The 16,274-nt window shown below is 39.0% G+C and overlaps 1 long non-coding RNA gene across 1 annotated transcript in view; it reads left to right on the forward strand.

Annotated features, from left to right (window-relative positions):
* Positions 1-6,691: 6,691 nt before the first annotated feature.
* LOC107546125 (uncharacterized) overlaps positions 6,692-16,274 on the forward strand; it is a 30,621-nt gene continuing 21,038 nt past the window's right edge. The window contains exon 1 of the long non-coding RNA XR_015713981.1: positions 6,692-6,919. This is a non-coding gene — a long non-coding RNA (uncharacterized LOC107546125). The remainder of the gene's footprint in view (positions 6,920-16,274) is intronic.

Below are 16,274 nucleotides of genomic sequence, written 5' to 3' on the forward strand. Positions count from 1 at the left end.
TCAGATATCCTTGGAGCTCAAGGATAAAATCCCACTTGATCATGGTGTATGATCCTATTACTGTGCCACTGAATTTGGTTTGCTAGTATTTTGTTGAGAATTTTTGCATTTATGTTCATCAGGCTTGTTCATCAGGTCAAGACTACATTGGTATAGTTTTATTTTCTTGTAATGTTTTGTCTGACCTGGGTAACAGGGTAGATCTGACCTTGTAAACTGAATTTGGAAGTGTTGCTTTCTCTTCAATTTTTTTTTTTTTTTTAAGAGATTGAGAATTGGCATTAATTATTTCTTAAATGTTTTGTAGAATTTACCTGTCAATCCATCTAATCTTGGGCTTTCTTGGTTGGGAGGTTTTTCATAACTGATTCAGTCTTGTTAACCATTACTGGTTTGTTCCAATTTTCTATTTTTTTATGATAAAACCTAGTTAGTTTATTTCTAGGAATTTATGTATTCTTTCTAGGTTATGCAATTTGTTCGTCTATTGTTATAGTCTCTTACGAGCTTTTGTATTTCTGTGATATCTGTTGTAATGTCACCGCTTTTATTTATAACATGTCATTTTTCTTTTTTCTTAGTTTAGCTAAGGATTTGTCAATTTTACCTTTCCAAAATAGCAGCTCTTACTTTCATTGATGTTTTCTATTGTTTTTATCATCTCTATCTCTTTATTAATCTTTTGGTGACTATCTCTTCAATTATGATTATATTTGCCTTGTATATTTAGGTATTCTGATGTTGAATGCATATATATTTATAATTGTTACATCCCCTTGATGAATTGACCTCTTTCATTATATAATAATTTTCTTTGTCTCAAGTGACAGTTTATTAAAAAAATTTATTTTTATTGAGATTATTACAGATGTCCCCCATTTCCTCCCCCTTTGTCCATCCCCCACCAGCTCCTGCCCCACACCAGACTTTCACCACACTATTTTGTGTGCCTGTGGGTTATGCATATATGCATACAAATTCTTAGGTTAATCTCTTCCTGTCCCCCTCCCCCCTTTTCTCTGAGATCTGTCAGTTAAGCATGGAACAGACTGATGAATTTTTATTGTGATATGATTTGATTCATTTCTCCTTTTGTGTGTCAACTACCTGTATTTTTTTGGATGCGATTACTACAAGGATTACACAAAACACTTTATGATAGTCTGTTTTAAGCTGATAACTTAGATCTCATACAAAAATTCTACCCACCCGCCCTCCTCCATCCCTCTGACATTCATCAGTCTCATCTTTGCTTCCATGTCATTGAATCTATTCTGTTCATCAGTTGATTAAGTTCGTTAGATTCCACGTATAAGCGAGGTCATGTGATATTTGTCTTTCGCTGCCTGGCTTATTTCACTTAGCATAATATTCTCCAGGTCCATCCATACTGTCCCAAAGGGTACGAGATTCTTCTTCTTTACAGCTGCGTAGTATTCCATGGTGTAAATGTCCCACAGCTTTTTTTATCCACTCATCTACTGATGGACACTTGGGCTGTTTCCAGATCTTAGCTACTGTAAACTGTGCTGCTATGAACATCGGGGTACATATATTCTTTCTGATGAATATTTCAGGATTCTTAGGATACATTCCTGGGAGTGGAATCACTGGGTCAAACGGCAGCTCCATTTTTAATTTTTTGAGGAACCTCCATACTGTTTTCCATAGTGGCTGCACCAGTCTGCATTCCCACCAGCAGTGTACTAGGGTTCCCCTTTCTCCACACCCTCGTCAGCACATGACGTTTGTTGATTTGTTGATGGCAACCATTCTGACAGGTGTGAAGTGATACCTCATTGTGGTTTTAATTTGCATCTCTCTGATGATTAGCGACGTCGAGTATTTTCTCATGTGTTTCTTGGCCATCTGTATGTCCTCTTTGGAGAACTGTCTATTTAAGTCCTTTGCCCATTTCTTAATTCGGTTGTTTGTCTTCCTCTTGCTGAGTGCTATGAGTTCTTTGTACACTTTGGAAATTAGCCCCTTATCAGATTCATCCATGGCAAATATGTTTTCCCAGATTGTGGGGTTCCTTTGTATTTTGAGGCTGTTTTCTTTTGCTCCGCAGAAGCTTTTTAGTTTGATGTAGTCCCATATGTTTATTTTTTCCTGTTTCTCTTGCCCTAGGAGATGTATCAGTGAAAATTCCACTCCGTGGGATGTCTGTGACTTTACTGCCTATGTTTTCTTTCAGGATTTTTATGGTTTCGTGACTTACATTTAAGTCTTTTATCCATTTTGAGTTTATTTTTGTGTATGGTGAAAGTTGGTGGTCTAGTTTCATTCTTTTGCATGTATCTGTCCAGTTTTCCCAGCAACACTTATTGAAGAGACTGTCCTTACTCCATTGGATACTCTTGCCTCCATTGTCAAATATTAACTGACCATAATGGCGTGGGTTTATTTCTGGGGTCTCTGTACTGTTCCATTGATCTATATGCCTGTTGTTGTACCAATACCAGGCCATTTTGATTACAGTGGCTTTGTAATATAGTTTGAAGTCTGGTAGTGTGATCCCTCCCACTCTGTTCTTTTTTCTCAAGATGGCAAATGTACAGTCCCATAGTGTTAAATATAGTCACATCGTTGTGCAGCCATCACCACCTTCCATTTCCTGAACTTTGCCATCTTGCAAAATTGAAGCTCTGTATTCATTAAAAATAACTCCCCATTCACCCTCTTCCCAGCCTCTGGCCACCACCATCCTACTTTCTGTTTCCATGAATTTGAGTACTCTATGTACCTTATATAAGTGGAAAATTATGTATATTGTTTTGCAATTAAATATGGAAGAGCATAGTTTATTTAATAGTTGAAGATAGGTATTTACAACGTGATAGGAAAGCAATTAGAAGCACATTAAAAGTCAGCATGATGCAAATGCAAGGATGCAAGAACCCAGTTTCTCATGGGCTTCATTCTTTTGTATGTCAACAGCATTAAGTGTGGTGTTGAAGTTGCTAGACTTTCTACTAAAGCATGGAAGCAGAATGCTGGCATAAAAGACTTGCACATCTGGCTCTGCCTCAGCCAAGGAGAACTCAGATATTTCATCTACAAAATTAGGGGTTTGAACCAGAGATGGTCTCCAAGTTCACTTATTTGTTCAGCAGTTTGAGTTTTTTCTTTTGCCGGCCTGTGTTTTAGATGCTGGAATTATAGCTATAAAAAGAACAGATTCAGAATCTTTAGCCTCCGGGAACTTTCATTCTAATGGGGTAAGCTAGCCAAAAAGTAAGCTAAATTTAAAAAAAAAATCTTTACACTGTTGTCTGTGTCCATGGGTTATGCATATATGCATATAAGTTTTTGATTAATCTCTCCCGCACTCCCCCACCCCTGCCTTCCCTCTGAGATTCCTCAGTCTGTTCCATGCTTCGGTGTCTCTGGATCTATTTTGTTCATCAGCTTATTTTGTTCACTAGATTCCACATATGAGTGCGATCTGATGATACTTGTCCTTCTCTGAATGGCTTATTTCACTTAGCATAATACTCTTGAAAATTTATTAGTAATGTGTCTTTTGAAGACCCCTCTATGTTTAATTTATGTAGAATTCTTTTGGCTTTATGTACATTTTTCTCCCCAGATTTGGGAATATTTCTGTCATTATTTCCTTAAATAAGCTTTCTGCTCCTTTTTCTTTCTCTGCTTCCTCTGGGAATCCCATAATGCATATGTTGTTTCTTCTTATGGTGTCCCACAAATACTTACAGGTTTTCTTCTTTTTAATTTTTGTTTCTCTGAATGGATAATTTATAATGATTGTATCCAAGTCTATTGTTTCTTCTGCTTTTGAAGCTTTTTATATGGAATTTTTCAGTTTAGTCATTTTATTGTTCAAATACAGAATTTCTGTTTGGTTCTTTTAAAAAAATCATTTATCTCTTTGTTAAACTTCTCATTTTATTCATGTATTGTTTTTCTGATTTTTATTTATTTATCCATCTGTTCTCATATCCAACTTTGCTTAAGATTATTAAGAAGATTAAGATGATTAAGAAACCAGTCACCAAGTCAGCCCAGATAGTTTTGAGGGGTCTCAGATATCTTCTGTGGGTATGCTTGCTCTACTTCTCTTATTCCCTCATTGGGAATAAATTTAGGATTGTGTGCCTGCAAGGCCAGTCCAGATGCAGAGAGCCTCCCATTTACTTTCCCTAAGGCAGCGCCCTGAAGTGTTTAAGGTTGCCTAACTTCTCCTATTTCAGTAGAGTCAAGCCAGCTGCTGATATCCATATGTTGTGTGCAGGATTGTGCACCCTGTTTGTGGCCCATGTGGACACACTGTTGGTGGCTGGGGAGATGGGCCACCAACTCTAGGGTATGTGTTTGGAGTGCTGGTGGTGTTTGTTGGCTACTTGTGGGTGTCCTCAGGTGAGGGGATTTTATTGGTTCATGACTGTGGGTATGGTGGAATCATGGGCAAGTTAATAGACTATATGTTTGGTGGTTGTAATCTACACACTAGTGTCTGTGAGCCCTCGTTCCTTTTCCCTACTTCTGGTTGTCCCCAGAGTGCCCACTGTGCCAACTTCCTGAGTGTTCTGGGTGGGACATGACAATAATGGGCCTCTTTGGCAGTGTGTCTGCCACTGTTAGAGAAATCATGGGCCAAGTGGGTCTCTGTTGATATTGAGCTCTGCCACCTTGGGGGAGGGGAGAGGTCATGTGGGTAAAGTGAAATTGTTCTTCTTGCCCTATTCAATGCATTAATATGGGTTCATCATTTATAACAAATATGTCCCTCTGTTATATACGTAGATAGGCAGACATGAGCAGAGCAACGATGATGGTCCAGGGACAGAAACTCACCAGGGCAAAAAGCCCTGGATGCCTAGCAAAGGGCAAAACTGGGAAAATAAGGATCCTACCCCCAGAGTAACCTCTCCTCCCTTAGCATATTGTGGGTCATTTGGTTTGGACCCCCTGACTTTACATATAGCTAGTGATGCGGCTTAGAGACCCCTGACCTTTTCCTCCCTAAGGATAATATCTAGACCGCAGTTGTGTTTCAGCTCCAAGCCCAGAAAAGCAGCAAAACTAGACAAGGGATGCCATGGCTGCCTCAGGAGCAGATACATTGACTAATGACCGCCTGCCTTGGCACTGACCAATTAGTGGAGACTACAGCCTTGAAAGAGCACACCTGGAAAGCTGATGAATATTCAGCTTATTTATTGAGACAATCCCCTGAGACCTCCCTTAAGAATTTCACCGGCAAGAAAGAGATAAATATGCTCAGGACAAAGGACCCAGCTCATGCTCCCCACTAGGGAGCACAGCAGTACCATCTCTTTCCCCCTTCTTCCCTCTGAGGGGATCCCACAAGGCTTGCAACCAAGTGAGCAATGGGCAGTGACAACTTGTCTCAGGCTTACCCCCTGAACCTGTCTCCAATACCCCCTTCTCTCTCTGACTTCTCAGTGAGCCAAAGCAGCCCAGCCTAGGCTCTCCTGTTGCTTTCCCTATGTTCTTCCTTGTTTCACTGACCTAAGTATATTTTTGCTGCAGCCAATACATTCTTTCTTACTTTGCTACACTTTGTCTCTTGATTGAAATCTTTCCTTCAACAAGACAAGAACCAAGGTGTCGTCATGTCCTTGGTAACACCTCTAGTGAGAGAGATTGATAATGGTGCAAGCTTTGCATGTGTGGAGCAGGGGTTATATGGGAAATCTCTGTACTTTCCCCTCATATTTTCTGTGATATTTAGACTGCTGTCATAAATTGTCTTAATAGCAAAAGAAATTGGAATGACATTAAGATTGTAATTTATACATATTTGTAAAAGAATGCATGTTCTCAAGAAACAAGTTAATACTTTCCCATTATATATATTTCCCTTTACCAAGAATTTTGATCACTGGTTTTTATTTGAATGTTCTCAATAAAGTATTGAGTTTTGTCATCTGATCCATCACTTGGAAAATTTGTACAAGGTAGCAAGTACACGTTGAAAACGTGAGAAAAAGTATACAGAAAACTTGTTCTGGGGGAGAGGATATGTGTGAATGTTATATAAGTTGGGCCTCTAGGACCGTGGAAAGCTAGAACAAATTTGACTTAGTTTGCGTAGGGTAGTGATGTTAGCTTTAGAAAATGGGGCTTGAATTGAAGAAAGGATCTGCTGTGATGATAGTTCTATGTTTCTTGGCAAAAGCAGATATATAGAAAGCGAACCCTGGAAGCTATCAGCTAAAGAGTAAGCACTGAAGAGTTCAGAGGTATATAATTGGAGAAATTATTTCTTTTTACAGTTGTTTGCAGTGTGGTATGTGAAATAAATTTTCTGTGTGTCCTTAAATTTTCTTCTTTTAAAATCTACAAACTTTGTTCTAAATGTTTATGGTGTCTATTTTTTGTTTTATAAATGGTTGCTGATATCTGGCATATGGAGAAACCAAAGGCTGCATATATGAGCATAGCCATATGGACTGAAAGTAATTTTTATATTAATTCCTTATCTCTACTTTCTTTTTTACAATTATGGTAGTCTGATTATCTTTGTGTTTATCACACCTTTCAGAAGCATTATCCACTCATTTAGGCACAATAAATTCAATCACCTAAGTTTCTATGCTGTGCTTAAGTAGTTAACTAGAAGAATGTCCTCATTGATCTTAGCAACTTAGATGGAAAATCAAAGCCTGAAGAGAGAGAAAACTTGAGTATCATTGACATGTAATCCTTTCTTATGTTTCTTTTTCCTTCTAGATAAAACCAACTGCTACACTTTGTAGGGAATCAACTGATGAAGAATGTGATTTTGTTGAATTTTGTAATGGAGTTGACTCACACTGTGTGCCTAACACTTTTAAACGCAATGGATCACCTTGTAATGCAAATGAATCCTTCTGTTATCAAGGGCATTGTCAGACTTTTGATGAACAGTGTAAAAATTTAATTGGAGGAGGTAATGACCATATTTTCTTCTTAGTTCCTAAATTCTGCAAGCTCTGTTATTCAATTCTATAGAACAAAAATGTAGATGTTATTTGTTAATAAGTGAAGTCTTGTCTAGGGTATATTACTGTTAAGGGAAATAAGACTTCCTTGATTCTGTAAAACAAACACCCCCCACCCTCTGTGAATTTATATGGAATTCTTATTTGTACATGGAAGAACCCTCAAGTAGAAATGCAGCTTCTCAAATCGGTATATAGAATTTGAGGTGGTGGGGTTTAGTTTAGACTTAAGTGAAACAAGGTTTTGTACTAGAACAAAGCAGGGCTATCACTGATTGTGTCTCTTTCAAGACTTGGTCTTTTCAAAGGGGCTTGCTGAAAAGCGAGGGCTTCAGCTTGTCTAGTCCAGTTTGATAGTTTCCTATAAATGTGTGAATTATTAGCTTCATTGAAATACTATACATTTTCCTGCACATATGCAGGTTAGATTCTTTGAGAGAGAGACATCTTTTATTCTTAATCCTTCCTTAGGCCTTCCTTCACCACGTGAGAAGAGAAAATCCTAAGTATTGTCTAGATCAATACGAATGCCAGAGGAGATGAGGTAGAGGTTTTGGTAATAATTATAGTTTTGTCCTGCTTCTCTATAGAATCGTAGTTTGCCACCTGTCAAGACAGTGGCTACATTAGAACAGTATTTAAAACATAATTGAGAAAAAATCAAATTACCATTAAAATCAGGAGAAACATAAATGTGTACTCCACATTCAATATATCCCCACATAAAACTAGGAAAATAAACCTGAGTGCTCGCCAGATATTTTTAGTGTTAGATGATAGCGGGGTGTCAGCTAGGTGTTGCCCAGGTAATTTATCTTATTTACTGTTTGTTTAGTATTAGCAGTGATTTCAAAGCCCTCTGTGAGAAACTGTATGTGAATAAGTACAATAATCATCTCCTAAAATAGTACAACTTTCTTTTTGGAGGAATTTCTTATTTTCTAATTAATGTCTGGCCAGTCCAAGTGATCACTTGTATTAATGCATCTAGGACAAGATAAGTCTGGGACTGGCTGCCAGTCAACACTTGTACTCATTTTTGGAAAACAATTCCTTTTTTGTGGCTTCCTGTAGAGCTTGGAGGCGAAAGGCTGCTGTTGAAAATTTATCCTCAGTCATCAGTGTTTCAATCCAAATTATAATTCTTTGACTAGGTCATGTATGAAGGCCTGTCATAGACATCTGTTACTAGAATTGTCTTGAGGAGGGTTTCATGTAATTATGAAGTGGGCATTAGCTTTCCAACAGAAAAATCATATATGGTTTATAGGCAGCAACCAATAAAAAGCTTATTCTACAGACCTAATACAAATCATCATGTTCCACCAAATTATTGGTTTCTGGACAAAATTTGCTTATGGCATAACATTTAAAGACAGCTTCTGCATGAAGCGATGATATTTAAAGTAGAGACATATATGGTAAAGGACGTTGAATTTAAGCATTACGTCTTTTTAAAAATTAGATCAGTAAAAATACCTCAAGTGGAAATGTACCACCCTTTTCTAAGCTCCTTGCCAAATTTAGTATTTTTAAAAGTCCAGCTGTTACAGCATGACCTTCAGTGTTATTTCTGCACATAAAGAAACTCCCTATTTTAGATATATAAGTGATGTTAAAGTTTTGGTGGTGTTTAGTTTGTGGTGATGTTTGTTTTCCAGGAGGTAGAAAATTTCATTAGTTGTAAAGTCACACACATTAGTAGTGGGATCTGTCACCAAAATGAGTTGTATGGCTCCTAAAAGCATGTGAGTACTAGCTCAACAACCTCTGAATTATTGACATTTTAGGCAGAGACATTTCTTTGTTGTCAAAGGTGGGGGTGAGGGGGTTTGTCCTGTGCATTGTAGAATACTTAGCAGCATTCTTGGCCTTTGCCTACTGAATGCAATGCCTGCAGATAGTTTTGTTTTTTATAACTGGGGTGAGACTGATACTGGTCTCTATAGGGTAGAAATCAGGGATGCTACTAAACATTCTACAATGCAAAGAACATTCCTTACAACAAAAATTATCTGGCCGGAAATGTAAGGGCTTACTAATGCCGTCTCATTAATTGCTTTCTGGCTGCTTTGTACTTCCATTGGGAGAAAATACTTGCGTATCATATATCTGATTAGAAATTCATATTCAGAATATATAGAAAACTCCTAAAACTCAACAACAAAAACCAAATAGCTCAAAAAGTGAGCAAAGACTTAAATAGACATTTTCCCAAAGAAAATATACAAATGGCCAATAAGCACATGAAAAGAAGTTCAACATTATTAATAATTAAGGAAATGAAAATCAAAACTACAGTAAAATATTACCTCACATGCATTATGGCAGCTACTATAAAAACAACAACAAAACAAACAGAAAACAACATGTTGGTGAGGATATTAGGATATGGGAACCCTTGTGCCCTGTTGGTGGCAATATGAAATGATACATTCACTGTTGAAAATACTATGGAGGTCCTTTAGAAAATTTAAAATAAAATTAGCATATGACCCAGCAATTCCACTTCTGGGTTTATATCCAAAAGAACTGAAAAGTAATGTCTGTAAGACATATTTGTACTCCTATGTTTATAGCAGCATTATTCACAATAGCTAAAACTTGGAAGCAACCCAAGGGTGCACTGACAGATACATGGATAAAGCAAAAGGATATATATATATATAATCTCAGCCTTAAGAGGTGGAAATTTTGCAATATGCTACAACATGGATGAACCTTGAGGACATTACACTTAGTGAAATAAGCTAGTCACAAGAAGACAAATACTGTATGATTCCACTGATAGGAGGTTACTTAGCATAGTCAAAATCATAGATACAGAATGTAGGATGGTGGTTGCAAGTGGCTTGGAGGAGGGAGGAATGGAAAGTTGTTAAATAGGTATAGAGTTTCAGTTTTACAAGACGAAAAAAGTTATGGAGATGGATAGTAGTGATGGCCACACAATAATATGAATGTATTTAATACCACCGAGTTGTACACTTAAAATGGTAACTTTGTACTGTGTATTTTAATACAATAAGAAATTTGGAAAAACAGATGAAAAACCCAATTCACTTGATATTTGGAATCTCTCTTCAAGATTTTTAAAAACAATCCACCTAAAAATTTTTGAAAGCTTCATTGCATTATTATTCCAGCTAGTAGTGTTTTACTGTTTTAACATCATGTTTTCTGTGTTTACACCTAAATCTTTAATTCCTCAAAGCTGGGAAATGATTTTTTCCCATTTTTTGTTCTTCCTTGAACATATAAAACAGACCAAATCCATAATAAATATATGTGGACTGTGATTTTGAAAGTTGAGGAGGGGACAAAAGGAGGGATATCTTAGGCCCTACGATGCTGCTGTCACTCACTCGAGCATTTTGTATAAGGGAGGTCTACTGGTTAGCTTTTGATTTTGTCTTGCCTTAAGTTTTTTTAAAATTTATCTTTATTGCTGAGAGTATTACAGATGTCCCCTTCCCCCCCACCCATTGACCCCCTCCACTTCACTCCTGTCCCCTCCCCTGGCCTTCACCCCATTATTAACTGTGTCCATGGGTTATGCATATATGCATATAACTTCTTTGGTTAATCTCTTCCCACCCTCCACTCCCCTTCTCTCTTTCCTCTGAAATATGATCATCTGTTGCCTGTGTAAATGTCTCTGGATCTATTTAGTTGTTCAGATTCTTTTGTTCACTAGCTTCTTAAAGAAGATCTTTCAACTTTCCCTGTAGTGCTGGTCTGGTGGTGATGAACTCCTTTAGCTTTTCCTTGCCTGTGAAGCTCTTTATCTGACCTTCAGTTCTAAATGATAGCTTTTCTGGGTAGAGCAATCTTGGTTGTAGTTCCTTGTCTTTCATCACTTTGAATATTTCTTGCCACTCCCTCTGGCCTGCAAAGTTTCTGTTGAGAAATCAGCTGACAGTTGTATGGGTGCTCCCTTGTAGGTAACTAATTGCTTTTCTCTTGCTGCTTTTAAGATTCTCTCTTTGTCTTTAACCTTTGGCATTTTAATGATGATGTGTCTTGCTGTGGGCCTCTTTGGGTTCCTCTTGTTTGGGACCCTCTGTGCTTCCTGGACTTGTAAGTTGATTTCTTTCCCCAGGTAGGGGAAGTTTTCTGTCTTTATTTTTTCAAATAGGTTTTCAATTTCTTGGCCTGTTTCTTCGCCTTCTGGCACCCCAATAACACGAATGTTGGGCCTCTTGAAGTTGTCCCAGAGGCTCCTTACCTATTTTCATATTTCTGGATTCTTTGTTCATTTTGCTCTTCTGGTTGGGTGTTTTTTGTTTCCTCATGATCCAAGCTGCAGAATTGATTCTCAGCATCCTCTACTCTACTGTTGATTCCATGTAAATTATTCTTTTCAGTTCCTGTAGCCTTCATTTCAAATTGGTACTTTATTATGTTATCGATTTTCTCAGTTATTTCCCTAATAGTCTGCTTAAACATCCTTATAAACAAAATTCTGAACTCTGTATCTGTTAGCTTGCTTGGATCTATTTCATTTAATTCCTCTTCTAAAGATTTCTTCTGTTCTTTCCTTTTTAACCTTTCTTTGCCTCCACGTTTTGGCTGCTTCCGAGTGTTTGTTTACATCTATTAGGTAGAGCTGCTATGTCTCCTGAAATTTGTAGGTGGCTTTGTGTAGTAGATGTTCTGTAGGGTCCAGAGGCTCAGCCTCCCCAGTCACTTGAGCTGGGCCTTCTAGGTGCTCCCCTGTGTGGGCTGTGTGCACTGTCCCGTTGTAGTTGAGCCTTGGTTGCTGTTGACTTCAGTGGGAAGAATTGATCCCCAGGCCAATCAGCCGTGAGGACCAGCTGCAACTACAGCCAAAGAGCTGCTGTGCTGGAGGCACCCCTATGGAGCAGGATTTACTTCAGTGGAGCTTTGGTGTTCACCATGTGCATCCCTTGAGTGTCACTTGTGGATGTGGTAGGGTTGAAATCCAGCGCGATCGAGTCTGACCACCAGGTGCCCCCTCACTCTTCCGGGAAACCCCCACCACCAAGATTCCCTCCGGGGTTTAAACCGTGTCTCCGGGATTCAGCCTCAACCCGCCCTCTTCTCCGCCCCTTCCTGCTGGTCTCGGTGCTTCTTCAGTTCCCTGGTTGCGGGGCTTCCCTTCAGCTGGATTTCAGGAGGCTCTGAGTGATGGTGGTTCTGTATTTTAGTTGTGATTTTGATGTGGTTGCGGGAGGTGACGGGTGCAGCTGTTTCCTGTGCCGCCATCTTGTTTCTCTTCCCTTAATTTTTTGAAAGGTAGTTTTGCCCAGTAAAATATTCTTTGTTGACAGATTTTTTTTCCTTTCAGCTTGGAATTATCCCACCATCTTCTGGCCTGGAGGTTTCTGCTGAAAAATTCATTCATAGTGTTATAGGGGGTCTCTTGTATGTGGCGACTCCCTTTTTTTCTACTTTTGAAATTCTCTTTTTGTCTTTGAATTTTCACAGATTATGATGTGTCTTCCCATGGATTTCTTTGGGTTCAACTTATGTGAATTTCTTTGGTCTTAGTGGATCTGGATGTCCATTTCTTCCCTCCAATTTGGGCACTTTTTAGCCATTATTTCTTTGAATATGCTTTCTGATCTTTTCCTTCTATTTTTCTTCTGGGACTACAATAATGCATATTAGTCCTTTTGGTTGTGTCCCATAAGTTTATTAAGCTTTACTCCTTTGCATTCTTTTATCTTCCTTGCTCTTACTAACTAATTTCTAATGACTTCTCTGAGAGTTCACTGATTTTTTTTTTCTGGTGGGTCTAGTCTGATGTTGAACCCCTTTAGTCCATTTTTCAATATAATTAATATATTGTAAGCTCTGTGACTTCTGTTTGGTACTAGGAGCTTTGGAAAAATGGATCAGCTCTTTTCCTTCCAATGCAAAAAGTGAGATCTGGGATTATTCATGCACTCACTTATGTGGTGATCTGGAGGGGTATTATTGTGTCTACTAGCCTAAGCTGTCACCTTTGTTGTCTCCTGGGCAGCTAGACTGTCCAGACCCATCCAAGCTCCAAGAACTGGCAAGATAGATTCCAGTTCTTTGGAAATGTGTGGGTCCTGGGCATGGACACAAATCCCTTCCTTCTCCTGGGTGAAACTGGGAGGTAGATGGTCTCTTCCTGCTTGAAAGGCACTGTGACAAGGGTGAGTCTCTATTGAGAAGTTGCCCTGAATCTCCCTACTGGCTTTAGTGAGTCTGGTTTTGTATTCTCTCGGAGTAAAGGAGACTGTTATTTAGTTTAGGATTCACCACAGAGGGAATTTATCCATGAATTATTGTTGAATCAATGCATTTGTGAGAGGGGAGAGTCCAAGACTTCGTTCACTGTAATGTTGCTGGTGTCTTTCTCCCTCTGCAATAGCTCCCCTCCCCCCCCCCGCCACCCAACATTATTGAGATCTAATTGACATATAATACTGTTTAAATTTAACGTTTACAACATGTTGATTTGATACATTTACACATTGCTAAATGATTGCCACCACAGGATTAGCTAACAGTTCCATCCTGTCATATAATTACCATTTCTTTTTTGTGGTGAGAACTTTGATTTGCTCTCTTAGCAACTTTCAAGTGTATAATACAATTTGATTAGCTATAACCACTATGCTATACATTATATCCCCAGAACTTGTAAAGACAATAACTGGAAGTTTTTACCCTTTGGCCATATTTCCCTATTTCCACTACCTAGTGCCTCTGATAATTACCATACTACTCTCTGTTTCTCTGAGTTTGGTGGTGGTGTTTTTTCAGATTCCACATATAAGTGATGTTATATAATATTTGTCTTTCTCTGTCTGACTTATTTTACTTACCATTCTGCCTTCGAGATTCATCCAGGTTGTGTCCAATGGCAGGCATTCCTTCTTTTCATGGCTGAATAATATTCACATACACACATACACACATACACACACATACACACACATTTCCTTTTACATTTATCTGTTGATGGACATGTATGTTGTTTACATATTTTTAAGGCTGCAATGAATGTGGGAATACAGATATTTCTTTGAGATCCTGACTTCAGTTCCTTTGAATATAGAGCCGTATGTGGGATGGCTGGATTTATTTACTCGTATTTTTAACTTTTTATTGAACCTCTATACTGTTTTCCATAGTAGCTGCCCCAATTTACATTCACACCAACAATGCTACTTAGCCTCACAGCTTCAGCCTGGACATCCAAGCATGCATTGGCTGTAACCTGTTTCTATTTTACTCTGAAAGACGTATTTACCAGACCTTTTGCCCCCCAACCAGGGCCTGTTTTATTGTATTTTGATATTCCTAAACTCCATTAGACACTGCAGTTATAGGTGGTGCTTGGAGTGTCTTTACCTGGACACATTTCATGGAATTAGCTTACTTTTTCCTCTCCCTGTCTCATATATTCAATCACAGGTGATTAAAATGATACTTTCATTTGATTGTGCTCTACACTTTAACTGCTGATAACCCCTAAACAGTCAAACTTAGGAGTAGCTGCTTGTAATGTTCTTGAGCACTGAGATCAACGTCACCAAGTGCAGGAGACTGGGTTTCCTCACCCATAAACAGAAACATACATGCCTGTCTACCTTCATCACAGTCCTTCCCTGGTAATAAAATGTGATGGGAAAGCACTGTGAGTTACAAAATACAAGGGATTAACAAGTAAGGTGAACAAATATATAAAAGTACACAAATAAATGTCTTCTTTCTAGAGATAATTGCAGCCACGTAGGAAACAAAACAAAAAAAAGAACTTCCCAAACAAACACTGCCCCCCCCCCCCCGCCCTAGTTACTGACCTTTACTTGGCCCTACCAAGTGAAAAATGTATCTTCTTGATCCCACTACTTTCTCAGAATCTCTTCCAAGAACATTCTCACCCATAGCAGGTCATTCCAGTTCCTGATGTGACCAGCTGTTGGCGTTGTCCATTAAGGAACTTGCACCCTCAGGGTTCCGGGAACCCCAGTAACTTCACTGTTGCTATAAGGGTGTCAAGAGTCTGCCCTAAAATGTCCCAAACTTCTGGTCACTGTCTTTCATTGTTCATTTGGGTTTCATGGTGAAATCAGTTTGAAGCTGGCCAAATAGGAAAGTTGATACCATATATGCATAAATCTCTCAGGGCCCAGGAGAATTAGATGACAGAACTACAGCAGACTTAATTTTGGGAGACATAGAAAATTGTGGCCAGGAGTAAGTCAGCCAGGGCAGTGGGCCTTGGGTGTCAAGAAAACAATGCTGAAATACCTATCATCCTGAGCCTCAAAAGTTGAGCTGAAAAAGGCCACTGTGGAGGATGCTGGGTGGTTCAGAGTGGTGGGTTACTGACGTGGCTTCCCAAGCCAATTAAGGGAACTGGGTGGACTGGAAGGGTTTTTCAAATGGCACAGGTTTTATAGAACAAACAATGACCTATCCCTATCTAAAATTTAGTGTTTTTGTTCATCATAGATTTTCCTTGCAATGAAGTTTGATTTTTTTTTTTTTAATGCATTACAATATTATTGAATTATTGAGTTTTTACCCCTTTAAATATTCCACCATCCCAGTCTTGGCCCTGTATAGAGTTTGGACCCAGCTGAGTGTGGCTCAGCAGTTGAGCATCGACCTAGGATTCAGATTATGGTTCGATTCCCGGTCAGGGCACATGCCCGGGTTGTGGGCTCAATTCCCAGTCGGAGGTGTGCAGGAGGCAGCCGATCAATGACTCATCATTGATGTTTCTATCTCTCTCTCCCTCTCCCTTCCTCCCTCTGAAAGCAGTAAAGATATTTAAAAAAAAAAAAAAGAAGAATTTTGGAGAATTGCCCAATTTAAATTGGATTTAATCAGAGCATTATTTTGATTAGAGCATAGCAAACAGAAACTAATTACTTATTGGTGAGTTAGGAGTAGGTCTTGCATTGGCTGGTGTTTCTCAGTGGTTAGAGTGTCAGCCCATGCACGGAAGGGTCACCAGTTTGATTCCCAGTCTAGGGCATGTACCTGAGTTCCAGGTTCGAGCCCTGCCCTGATTGGGGTTCATGTGGGAAGCAACCAATTGATGTGTCTGTCTCACATCGATGTTTCTCTCTTTCTCCCTCTCCCTCCCTCCCTTCCACTCTCTCTAAAAAGTCACTGGAAAAAATAACTTCTGATATAGGTTAACAAAGAAAAATTTTTTTAGCCCGGCCGGGCGTGGCTCAGCGGTTGAGTGTCGACCTGGGATCCAGGCGATCAGGGTTCGATTCCCGGTCAGGGCACATGCCCGGTTCTGGGCTTGATCAATGACTCTCTCATCATTGATATTTTTGT

Source organism: Miniopterus natalensis, chromosome 2, assembly GCF_054644295.1.
Source record: "Miniopterus natalensis isolate mMinNat1 chromosome 2, mMinNat1.hap1, whole genome shotgun sequence".
In the NCBI taxonomy this organism is placed as follows: Eukaryota; Metazoa; Chordata; class Mammalia; order Chiroptera; family Miniopteridae; genus Miniopterus; species Miniopterus natalensis.